Below are 12702 nucleotides of genomic sequence, written 5' to 3' on the forward strand. Positions count from 1 at the left end.
TGACAAGTTCACCAGCACAACTTAGAAACAGAATCAATTTTGAAGAAAACAAAAAGCAAGAAGCGAATGAAAATTTGTAACTAATGTAAAATATTCAGCAGGATAATTGAGCTACAATTGTTAGCCAAGACCTTGATCTCATTGCAATAGCACTAGCATAATAGCAATTGCGTCTTTGCTTTTCCTCTTCCTAAAGGGTACAAAAGAATATGAAATTAATATAGACACTCCTCCATGGCTTAATACTAACCAGAATTTTATAATTTACAGACATTGGATAAAGGATAAAGCCAAGGACACAAGATGCAAAACATCACCAGATTTTGTCAACTCCATCTGCACTTTGATGTCATACCTGTGGAGGCTGGCCTGAAGAAGAGGAAAAGAGACCCTAGGAAAGCTTTAAATTGCTACAAGCAATGATATTTAATCAACCATCTATAAAGTCCTTAGCAAAAAGGTCTCCATTAACAAACTAAAAGGGGCCAACAGATTAGTAGGGTAGTCCCAGAGTCACTGCAGCACCATCTATTCGGCATATTCAGTACTGTATTCAAGATTAAACAGCATGTTCCGACGGTTCTCTGTGCCCATTCGGGTGTCGAACTGTTTGGCCCAGGATTCCACCCGATCGTCAGATTCATAGTCCATCTCTCGAGTACATTGCCTTCGGATCTTTTTCACCATTTCCTTAGATGGTTTATATTGTCCACGCACCTGCACATGATGCCAAATTTTAAATTATTAGTCAGCTCAAACCATTTATTTGAGGGGACTGCAGGGTGGGATGGGAGAGTGATTGCAGTCAAACTACGAAGTACCATCTCGTCGACAACAGAAATTGCGCCTTTAAGGTCTCTCTTAATAAGTTGAATATCAACAAGCACAGAATAAGTGCATTTGGCTTAACATCTAAACCTATGTTTACCTCAAAGTCGGATAACAATTGAATTTGCAGATAGTTTAAAGAATATGCGTATTAATTCGATACTAAATGATAAATTAGATTGCAATTGAAATAAATAACGATAAATTAACTGCAAACCACACGAATTGGATAATTTCAACCTAGGGAGGTTGGTTGCCCTTGAGTTGAAATGCGCTTAGATCAGTATTGTGAAAACAAAGAATAAGAACTTTAAGAATCAATAGTAATGTATTGCTTATGAGTGTATGTTACCATCTTCCCCCATGAATTGCTAGGCCCCTTTATATACTCGAGGAGTACTACTTTTAGGGTATTATTTTATTGTTCTATAAAAGGTAAAAAGTCATTGATTTGCTAACTGTTGGTCCCCCTTTTTTGGTATGTTTCGTGATTTCCGTCGTAATGTCCGGTTAGTTGCGGAAATTTCAAACCCTTGTTGGATAAGCTGGTAATATTTTCCTTGAGACCGTTATAATCGAGACTTGTTATGACCTCGGTAAACTCGAAGGCAAGTCTGGTGGTTTCGGTGGCTAATTCGGCAAGGCAGGAACCGATCTCTGAGATTCTATCACCATCTCTCGATCCCAAACTGTCGTGTTAGACGCTCGGTCAAATCCCGAGTTCGATTTTACCCGTATATAGATAGTCTCCTCATTTTTCGGAGAATAAATAACGAGAAACGATATGAGCTCCAGATTGTTACTTCGATAAATCATGATGTAAGCGACAAAAATCATGACGTAAAGTCCCCTCATTTTTCGGAGAGTAAATGACGAGAAACGATATGAGCTCCCGAATCTCACTTCGATAAATCATGACGTAAGCGACAAAAATCATGACATAAGCGACAAGAATAGTTGAAACGTCCTGTCGGTCCAGTTTTTAAGGCATTAAATGTTTGTCAATTGCTGGTCGGCCACTCCTAGATGCGAACCGTCGCTTGGAAAACTATAAATACATCTTCCTTTGTTCATTCAAATTTTACATTCAAACCTTCTGCTCTCGTGTCTAAGAGATTTCAACACTTCCAAGTTCTTTGATTGTGATTTTCTGAGATCTTTCGTAAGAGTTCTTCATCCGCTAATCATCCATTATTCCTCATTCAAACCTTCTTTTTTTATATCTCTTCCATTTTAAAAGAAATGCCGAAGACTTCAAAATCCGTTCCTCAAAAAGAAACTCTCTATGCCTCGAGGTTGGCTGTTGAGGAAACCGTTTCCCATACTGCTGCCGAGGAACCGGCACCGGAACCTCCCCTGAAAATGTTCTTCCCCGGGGGGTGCCCGATCGGTGCTGATTTCAATATCGAGAAGCCCTCCTCGGTACCGGGCCGGTGTGAGCCGGTCTCGAGATATATTTGCTCGATTACCGAGGATGCCCTCTCCGAGGTCAAGAAAGATTGCAACTGGCTAATAAGCACATAGTGGTCCCCAAGCTTGAGGAAGCCATCACTACCCACGTGGAGAGATTTTTAAGTATTTACACTTATCTCTTCACGCTGGGTCCCTTGGACCCGGTCATTATTGTCTTCTGTAAAAGGTACGAGGTGACTCTTGGTCAAATTCACCCTTCTTTTTGGAGGATAGTAATTCTCCTCCGTTTTTTTGTAAGCAAGATTGAGGGGTGTCCCTTCACCATCGACCATCTTATGGGCTTATATATCAAGGGGGACTAATCAAGCTTGCTCGTCGGGCCAGTAAGGCCCCGTTCTTGAGCATCGACGAAGATCGGGACCGAGGCTGGTTAGGCCGTTTTGTCCGAGTGAAGACCTCGAATTTGATCCCAGCAGAGCATATGTCATTTCCTTAGAAGTGGAATATGACACGTAAGTATAATCTTTCTTTTAAAATTTTGTTCATCGCTCTTCCTTTTCCTCCCTTCTCATCGATGTTTTGTGGAGGTGCAGTTGTTGCTCGGATACCGGATGTAGTTCCTCGACTCAAGGAATGAGTCGAGGGCATTGCAAAACAAAGGCCTTATTCCGAGCGTTCCTAGCACGAGCTTTCGAAGGGCCGATGGGATACCCATTCCCATGGTGAGATTTTTCTTAAGTGGCATTTGATTTCCCTTCTGCGCCATTGAGTTCTTACTCGTTTTATTTATTTTGGTAGGTTTATCAAAAGATGTCGCAATGAGGCCTCCATATGGTGATGTCGACATCCTTACCGAACCATCTACTCAGATGCAGAATAAAGAGAGGAAAAGAAAAAGGGCTTTGAGTTCTCCGAGCTCTGAGAAGAAGAAGCCAAGGAAAAGATTGGCATGTAAACCCAAGGGAAGCACCAGTGCTCGAGCACTGTCTCCGGACTCACTCTATCTATTGAGGGATGAGTCCGAGAAGGAAGGAAAAGACTTCGATCTGGTGGCCAGCGCGCCATCGCAGCTCGAATTGCAAGGGGCCTCCGAACCAGAGGGAGGCGAGGCCGATCTTCATCAAGTCGAGGAGGCCGGGGAGGAGGTAGGAACTAAAGCTTCCCGAGATGCGGGCAAAGCCCCGCAGGAAGCACTTGGTTCGACAAAGATCACCGAGCCACCCTCGTTCACAGAGTCGATGTTCAACAGGGCCTGAGCTATAAAGAACGCCCCATCGAAGAGGCGCATGGAGCGGACGACCTTTTCCACGGCTTTTTCGATGGCGTGGATTTGACAGCCACAGAGGATGTCACCGGCTTAGGTGGCTTAGATATACTGAGAAAAATCCAATCCCCGAAAGCAAGCGGGCCTTCCTCGAGCCCGAAATTAATCAGTCAATTCCCTGCTCCGAGTGCATATCTCGATCGGAAACGTACCATTGTTATTTCCCTTATGGAAGATGCCCGAGCTCTTTCCGCCCCCGTATGGGTGGCTAGTTATCTTCTGTGTCTGGTGACCGAGGATGATCAAGCTAAGATGAACGAGGTGAGTGCACCCTGCCTTTTCAACGAAGCACAACAGGCTTTGAACCGGGTAACTTCATGCTTTCCTAAGTGATTTTTTGATTTACACTTAGATTATTTCGTAGATAACTTAGTGTTTCTCTTTGTGCTTGTAGGCCTCAGTGCTTCATCATGAGACCTTTTTAAAGTACCGGGACGAGCTGAAACAATTCGAAGCTGAAGTTCGAGAGCTCACTGAGAAGAGAGATGCCTTTAAACTTCTTAGCGAGAAATTCGAATGGGAGGATAAGAACCTTTGTGCCGAGCTGGAAGTTGCTCGGAAGGAACATGGTGATTTGGTCGAGCAGTTAAAAGTTTTTGAGGTTAGTGACGATGAATTTGATTCGGTGATTTATGGTCAAAATCTGCAGGTCCAGCAAAAACTCGATCGGATTGACCAACTCCGAGCTGAAATGGACATAGTCAAAGCTGAGACCGATGAATGGAAAGGCTGAATAGATCGTCTGGCCTTGAAAAAAGAAGGCTGCTCGGGCACAACTAAATTCGGCTAAAATCCAGCTTAGAGCTGCAAAGGAGAGGGTCGAGGTTCAGACCAAAAAGGTTGAAGAGCTCCAATCCCGGTTAGGTTCGGCTGTCTCAGATCGAGAAGTCTAGCCAAAGAGCTTAACACGGCCAAGTCAGAGGTCATTGTGGTCAAAACCGAAGTTGATGAAATGGTGGCCCGGTACAAGGCCGATGCCGAGGCGGCTCAGGATGTTGTAAAAAATATAGTTGAGCATATGAAGTGTCAATCACGAAGGGAGTCCCTCGAAGAAGTTCACGCTCGAGGTTTTGACTTATCGGCTAAGATTGAGAATGACAAGGTGATCGAAGCCGAGGCCAGGAAGCTGGCCTATCCCAAGGAGGAAGATTCCGAGGACTCAAGCAAGTCTAAGGGTGGAGAAGGCCCCGGTTATCCTGGTGACGAGGTAGGCTCCAGCCAAGATCAGGCTGCTTAAGTGCCTCTATCCGATTTTGTTTCTTTTCTTTTTGTATTTAGTACTTCTTGTCAAGGTCGTTGGCCTTTGTAAATATTATACTTCATAAATACAAATTTTCCATTTCTCTTTGATAATTCTCGAGATTTTCCTTTGCCTTTATTTTTATGTTTTGCAAAGATTGAAACGCCTTAGCATTAAATAGCCATGTTCAGAGTTCTGAACAGGTTTTGCCTTTGATTTTATTTTTTCTAAGGCATCGCGGGAATCCGGTATGACCGAAAATCTTTCCCAAAGTACTTATAATTCCTTAGATTTATAATTTTCCAACGGTACTTTTTGTTACGGGTTTCGGACGTCTCTGAGCCGTTTTAATGCATTCGTAGCCTTTTGGTTCGGGCAGAGCCAAATAGGCTTCATGCCCTCGGGTTTTAATATCCTGGAATGGTTGTAGCCTTTTAGTTCGGGCAATTCCAAATAAGCTTCGTGCCCTTGGGTTTCATTATCCTGGAATGGTTGTAGACTTTTAATTCGGGCAACGCCAAATAGTATTTGTGCCCTCGGGCTTTTATATTTCGGAATGGCCGTAGCCTTTTTAATTTAGGCAATGCAATCCCTGAGTGGAGTGGCTCTTGGGCTCGATGTCTTCGGGACACCAAATGATTTTTTTTTTCAAAAAGGCACGATTTTTTATCCGCAAAGGTAGAGTATACAAAGTTAGATTTGTATTTTGTGTCCGGGCTCAAGTAGTCTATGTGGGTATGGTTCAATCGACTGTTTGGCCTTTGCATAGAATCTTTTTGATGGAGCCTAGATTGTTCGAGCATAAGAATCAAAAATCATTCCCCCCGGATTATGGATTATGCCCTCCAGTGTTCGGGGTTTGTCGTAGATAAGCCTCAAATGTTGTTGACTTTGATTCTAAGTTAGCACGATTTCACTATTGCCTCATTAAAATCCTTGCGAGAAAAGCCATTTGGGACAAAATCGGATCAAGGGAAAAAGAATGCAACCAGTGCTTTCAGGTAACTGCAAGTATTAGTCAAAAATGTAGCTGAGTAAAAGAAGGTGATCGGGGTCGTACCTTAGCAGTAATATCGCTTTAAGTGGGTGATGTTCCATTTGTTCGGTTTTTGTTCACCGTGCATTGTTCCAAGTTTGTATGACCCTTTCCTGGTGACCTCGATAATTTGATACGGACCCTCCCAGTTTTCCTTTATTCGGATTCCGAGTGTTTGTCGTGACCTTCCTTAATACCAAATCCCTGATATTAAAGTTTGGAATGTTGGCTCTTTGATTGTAATATCTCTCGATTCATTGTTTTTGGGCTACCATTCGGACTAGCGCGGCATCACGCCTTTCGTCTAGTATTTCCAGGCTCGTGTTCAGGATCTCGTTATTTGTTTCTTTGGCAGCATATTGGAACCTGAGACTCGGTTCTCCAACTTCGACTGGTATCAGAGCTTCGGCGCCTTAAACAAGTGAGAACCGGGTGGCCCCAGTACTAGATTTTGAAGTCGTACGATATGCCCACGGGACTTCAGGTAGGATCTCCTTCCATTTTCCTTTGGTGTCGATCAAACCTCTTTTTGAGGTTTTGGATTATGGTTTTATTGGTGGATTCTTCTTGTCTATTACCACTAGGGTCGTAGGGAGTTGATAAGATCCTTTTGATCTTATGGTGTTCGAGAAACTTGCTTACTTTGGTTCCAATGAACTGTTTCCCGTTGTCGCACACGATCTCAGCCGGTATTCCGAACCAACATATGATGTGGTCCCAGATAAAATTGATGACTTCCTTTTATCTGACCTTCTCATATGCTTGTGCTTCCACCCATTTAGAAAAATAGTCAGTTATAAATAAAATAAATTGAGCCTTACTGGGTGCCCGTGGAAAGGGGCCAACGATATTCATCCCCCATTTCATGAACGACCACGGTGACAAGACCGAATGTAGCAGCTCCCCGACTTGATGAATCATTGGAGCATTCCTTTGACATTCACTACATCTTCGTACGAATTCCTTTGCATCCCTTTCCATGTCGATCCAGTAGTAGCCGACCCTAATTATATTTCGGACCAATGCTTCGGTACCTGAATGATTTTCGCAGGTGCCTTCATGAATTTCCCTCAAAACGTATTCGGTATCTCCCGGTCCCAAACATATCACGATCTGGCCATCGAACGTTCTTCTTACTAAGGTTCCATCCTCGGACAAACTAAACCAGGCTCCATCCTCGAGGGCAATTTTTTAGTTTTTATGTATTCTATGTATTTGTTTCTCCAATCCCATGTTAGGCTCATTGAGTTAATTTCGGCATGGACCTCTTCAACTACCGACCTCATTAGTTGTACGACTGCCCCTGAATTGAGCTCATTGTCTTCTACCGACGATCCCAAGTTAGTGAGGGCATCGACCTCGTTGTTTTGATCACGGGGCACGTGTTGTAGAGTCCATTCCTTGAATCGGTGTAATGTTACCTGTAATTTATCCAGGTATCTTTGCATTCGTTCTTTTCTTACCTCGAACGTCCCATTAACTTGGTTTACCACAAGGAGGGAATCACACTTAGCTTCTATTACCTCTGCCCCCTTGATTTTGGCTAGTTCCAGACCTGCAATCATGGCCTCATATTCGGCTTCGTTGTTAGTCAATTTTATAGTTCTAATAGATTGTCTAACTACATTGCCCTTTGGTGGTTTTAACACGATGCCAAGTCTGAAACCCTTCGTGTTCGAGGCTCCATCTGTAAAGAGGGCCCAGATCCCCGAAGAAGTCCCCGATTCAATAATAACTCTCTTTCGACTTCGGGTACCAGTGTCGGCATAAAATCGGCCACAAAGTCTACCAGGATTTGGAATTTAATTGCCGTTCGGGGTAAGATATTCAATATCGTACCCGCTGACCTCAACGTCCCACTTAGCTAACCGTCCTGAGAGTTCGAGTTTATGTATTATATTTATCAATGGGTAAGTAATCACAACACATATGGGGTGACATTGAAAATACGGTTTCAACTTCCTAGAGGCACTTAACAAGGCAAGCGCTAATTTCTCTAGGTGATGGTATCTAATTTCGGCCTCACCTAAAGTTCTGCTAATATAGTAAATTGGGAATTGCGTACCTTTTTATTCCTAGACCAGGACTCCACTTACCGCTATTTCTGATACTGCCAGGTATAGGTATAATTGTTTGTCTATCTTCGGCATGTGGAGCAACAGCGGGCTCAATAGCTATTGCTTGAGCTCTTCCAAGCCATGTTGGCACTCCGAGGTCCACGAGAAATTACTCTTTTTTTACAATAATGAGAAGAATCGATGGCACTTATCAAAGGACCTCGAGATGAATCATCCCAAGGTGGCTATGCGGGCAGTTAACCTTTGCACGGCCTTTACGTTGTCTACAATCGTGATATCTTCAATAGCTTTGATTTTGTCGGGGTTGATCTCGATTCCCCTATTAGACACCATGAATCTGAGAAATTTACCTGATCCAACTCTAAATGCACACTTCTCTGGGTTCAGCTTCATATTGTATTTTTTCAATATGTTGAAGATTTCATGTAAGTGTTTTAAATGGTCCTCTGCTCGTAGGTACTTAACCAACATATCGTCAATGTAAACCTCCATTGATTTTCCTATTTGTTCTTCGAACATCCGGTTTACTAGGCGTTGGTAAGTGGCACCGAAGTTTTTTAACCTGAGTGGCATTACGTTATAGCAGTATGTGCCGTATTTAGTGATAAAGGAGGTTTTTTCCTGATCATCCGGGTTCATCCGTATTTGGTTGTAACCGGAGTAGGCATCGAAAAAACTAAGCATCTTGTTGCCAGCCGTGGCATCGATCATGCGATCGATGTTGCACAGAGGGAGGGATTCCTTAGGACATGCTTTATTCAAATCCTTATAGTCTATACACATTCTTAATTTATTCCCTTTTTGGGGACTACCACTACGTTTGTTAACCAATTCGGGTATTTAACTTCCCGAATATACCCCATTTTAAGGAGTTTCGATACCTCGTCTTTGATTAAAGCATGTTTGACCTCGCACTGGGTCTCTTCTTCTATTTGACTGGGTGGAACTTCGGGTCCAAGCTTAGCTTGTGAGTGGCTATTTTCGGCGATATCCCTATCATATCGAGGTGGGACCAAGAAAAACAATCTTTGTTAGCTATAAGAAATTGAACGAGTTTTTTCTTGAGCTCGGGGTTTAACCCCGTACCCAGGAATACCTTTCGATCGGGCAGGTGTTCACTTAGTACGACTTGCTCTAGTTCCTCGATCATTGATTTTGTAGAGTCAGAATCGTTGGGGGCTATCAAAGATCTGGGGACTACGTAATCGTTGCCCTCTTCTATCCCTCGCTCCCTCGAGTCTGTCGAGACTGGTATCGGTGATTGCTATTTGGCCCCATTTTTTACCACCGGATTCAGACCCTTAGATATCGAGATTGTGGATGCCGAGATCACCTCATCGACTGCAAACATTTCCCTAGCGGCCGGTTGTTCCTCGTAAACTGTTTTGATTCCTTCGGGCGTCGGGGATTTCAGCACCTGGTGTAATGTCGATAGTATCGCTATCATGTTGTGAATTTATGGCCTTCCGAGCAAAGCATTGTATCTCATATCCCCTTCGATTACATAAAACTTGGCTTCCTAAACGGTTCCAGTGACGTTCATTGGTAATGTTATTTCCCCTTTAGTGATTTCACAGGCCATATTGAACACGTTTAGGACTCGGGCTACAGGTACAACCTGTTCTTGTAGGCCGAGTTGTTCCACGTCCCTCGACCTGATGATATTGGCCGAGCTACCTAGATCAATCAACACACATTTAACTTGATATTTATTTATGAGTACCGATATTACCAGTGCATCGTTGTAGGGTTGTGCAATCCGCGTCTTTGTCGTTGAATGACAAGGTTCCTTCTGGTAGGTAATCTCAAGTCCGCTTTTCCCTAGTGATGGATAGTTTGGAGCGCTTCAGCATTGGTCCCTGGGGATGTCGACACCATCGATGATCATGTTTATGACGTGCTGAGGTTCCTCTGGTTCGGTTCATTAATTAGAATCCTTGTTCCTAAAATAACTCTTAGTCCGATCACTGAGGAATTATCGGAGATGTCCGTTGTTGAACAGCCAGGCTACCTCTTCCCTAATTGCTGACAATCTTTCGTTCTGTGACCATGAGTGCCATGATATTTGCACATTAGGTTAGGATCCCTTTGGGCTGGATCGGATTGCAAAGGTCGAGGCCATTTGGTATCTTTAATGTATTCGATGGCGGACATGATAGCAGAGGCATCGATGCTGAAATTGTACTCCGATAGCCTCAGTGCTTATTTAGGCCCGATGGGCCTGTCGAAGCTGTTTTTGCTCATGAGTCCTTGGTTGTTCTGTCCTTGGTCATTTCTTCTTTTATTTCTCATAGGGTTTCGCCCGAACCCACTACTTCTACAGTCCCTATTGTACAGTTGATACTAATCCTGGTTTGATCTAAGTTCGTGATCGGTGTCTCTCTTGACTCGGTCGATGATCCTGATGGGGTGTACGGATCCGGATGGGGTCCCGAGCTGGTCATCTTCGACCCTGATTTTTGATTGGTACCGATTATGGAAATCGGTCCAAGTGATTGCTAGATATTCTACCAAGTTTTATTTTAACTGTTGTGAAGCCAGCGAACTTCGAACGTTGAGCCTTTGGGTGAAAGCCTGAACGGTCCAATCGTCCGCGATCGGGGGAAAATCCATTCGTTCCATTTGGAACCGAGATATGAATTCTCTGAGCATCTCGTTATCCTTCTATTTTACTTTGAAAAGGTATGGCTTCCTGGTCTCGACCTTTATAGCCCCGGGGTGTGCTTTCACAAAGTAATCTGCAAGCATAGGAAATGAGTCAATAGAATTATGAGGCAGGTTGTGATACCATATCATAGCTCCTTTCGATAGGGTCCCCAAATATTTTTAACGGGACAGACTCGATCTCATCATCCTCCAAGTCGTTCCCTTTGATGGCACATGTATAGGAGGTCACATGCTCATTTGGGTCGGTCGTTCCATTATACTTAGGAATCTCGGGCATGCGAAACTTCTTGGGATAGACTTTGGAGCCACGCTCGAGGGAAAAGGTTTCTAAATAAATTTCTTAGAATCCAGGCTCTTCAGTATTGGGGGTGCTCACAGGATTTGATCCACCCTGGAATTGTAGGTTTCCATTTTTTTATCGTTGGCTTCGATTTTCTTTTCCCCTGATTCTATCAGTTTCGTCAGTTCATCGAGTATTCTTATGATCTCGGGTTTAGATCCTGATTCATTTTCGTTCGTCCTCTCTGTGATCGGCTCATTCCTGCGGACGACTTCTCTGGGGAGCTCGGGTTCACTTCTACTCAGTGCTCGACCTTGGTTCTGCAATTGAGTTATCGCCGCCTGTTTTGACTGTAGCATTTCGAAGATCATACGTACGTTGATCCCATCATTTTTGCCATCGTGTGTGTTCGGGGCGATCGAACGGGCTTCCCTCCACACGCTATTTTGGGGGTCAGTAGGCTGATTTATGTCGATGGCCACATGCGAATAGGCGTTGATGGGAACCGTCATCGGGATTCTACCGGGATCGACCGGGGGTATCTCATTGTCGAGTGTTGCATTGTTGTTCCTGCCATGGTGGCTGGCTTCCATGTCCATGTTTAGAGGGACAGACTATGGGTTTGACATTTCGATCTTGACCTGAAATAAGAAATACTTCAAAGAACAAGTGTAAAATGGGGTGTGTTATGGTGATTTGTACCAAATTGCCGTTATTATCCTCAGCCCCACGGTGGGCGCCAAACTGTTTACCCTCAAAATCGGATAACAATTGAATTTGTTAGTGGTTTAAAGGATGTGCGGATTAATTTGATACTAAACGATAAATTAGATTGCAATTGAAATAAATAATGATAAATTAACTGCAAACCACACAAATTAGCTTATTTCAACCTAGTGAGGTTGGATGCCCTTGAGTTGAAACGCTCTTAGATCAGTATTGTGAAACCAAAGAATAAGAACTTCAAGAATAAATAGTAATGTATTGCTTATGAGTGTATATTACCATATCCCCTCATGAATTGCTAGGCCCCCATTATATATTCAAGGAGTCCTACTTTTAGGGTATTATTCTATTGTTCTATAAAAGGTAAAAAGTCATTGATTTGGTGACTGTTGGTCCCCCCTTTTTTGGTATGTTCCATGATTTCCGCCGTAATGTCAAGTTAGTTGCGGGAATTTCGGATCCTTGTTGGATAAGGTGGCAATATTTTCCTTGAGACTGTTATAACCGGGACCGGTTATGACCTCGGTAAACTCAAAGTCAAGTCTGGTGGTTCCGGTGGCTAATTCGACAAGGCAGGAACCGATCTCTTGGATTTAATCACCATCTCTCGATCCCAAACTGTCGTGTTGGATGCTTGGTCAAATCCTGAGTTCGATTTTACCCGTATACAACCTACAAAGTGCTCATACACTTTTGTAGCTTCATCAACATGCATAGAACCATAAGACAAAAGATATGAAAAATGACTAACTCTATTGATTATAAACTATAGGTCTGCTTAACAAGAATCATTTCGCTATAAACAAGGAAAATAATGACCCTTGAATAATGTTTTTAAGTTAACAATCATTTGGACATGAACACTGAAAACCATCACAGCTACTAACCAGACGACCTATAATTGCGCTCAAATCTTTAATATGATACAAGAAGATTAAGAGAGTGTTAAAGTCAATGGCATGTTATAAGGCCTCACTTTGTGACAGAAAGAGAAAGAAAACAAGAAAAGAATGTTATCCAATATGTATTACTATAATGAATAATGAAACAGTAAACTTTCTGAAACAGAAACAGAAAGTTAGTAGTAACAAAATGTCGAAATAATATCTG

The 12702-nt window shown here is 43.0% G+C and overlaps 1 long non-coding RNA gene across 1 annotated transcript; it reads right to left on the reverse strand.

Annotated features, from left to right (window-relative positions):
• Positions 1–37: 37 nt before the first annotated feature.
• On the reverse strand, positions 38–12298 carry LOC108945235 (uncharacterized). Its single transcript, XR_001969366.3, has 3 exons — positions 12265–12298; positions 822–918; positions 38–717 (listed from the first exon to the last, which is right to left on the reverse strand). It is a non-coding gene; the product is annotated as an uncharacterized lncRNA (long non-coding RNA).
• Between the last annotated feature and the right edge of the window lie 404 nt (positions 12299–12702).

This window comes from Nicotiana tomentosiformis, chromosome 11, assembly GCF_000390325.3.
Source record: "Nicotiana tomentosiformis chromosome 11, ASM39032v3, whole genome shotgun sequence".
Lineage (NCBI taxonomy): Eukaryota > Viridiplantae > Streptophyta > Magnoliopsida > Solanales > Solanaceae > Nicotiana > Nicotiana tomentosiformis.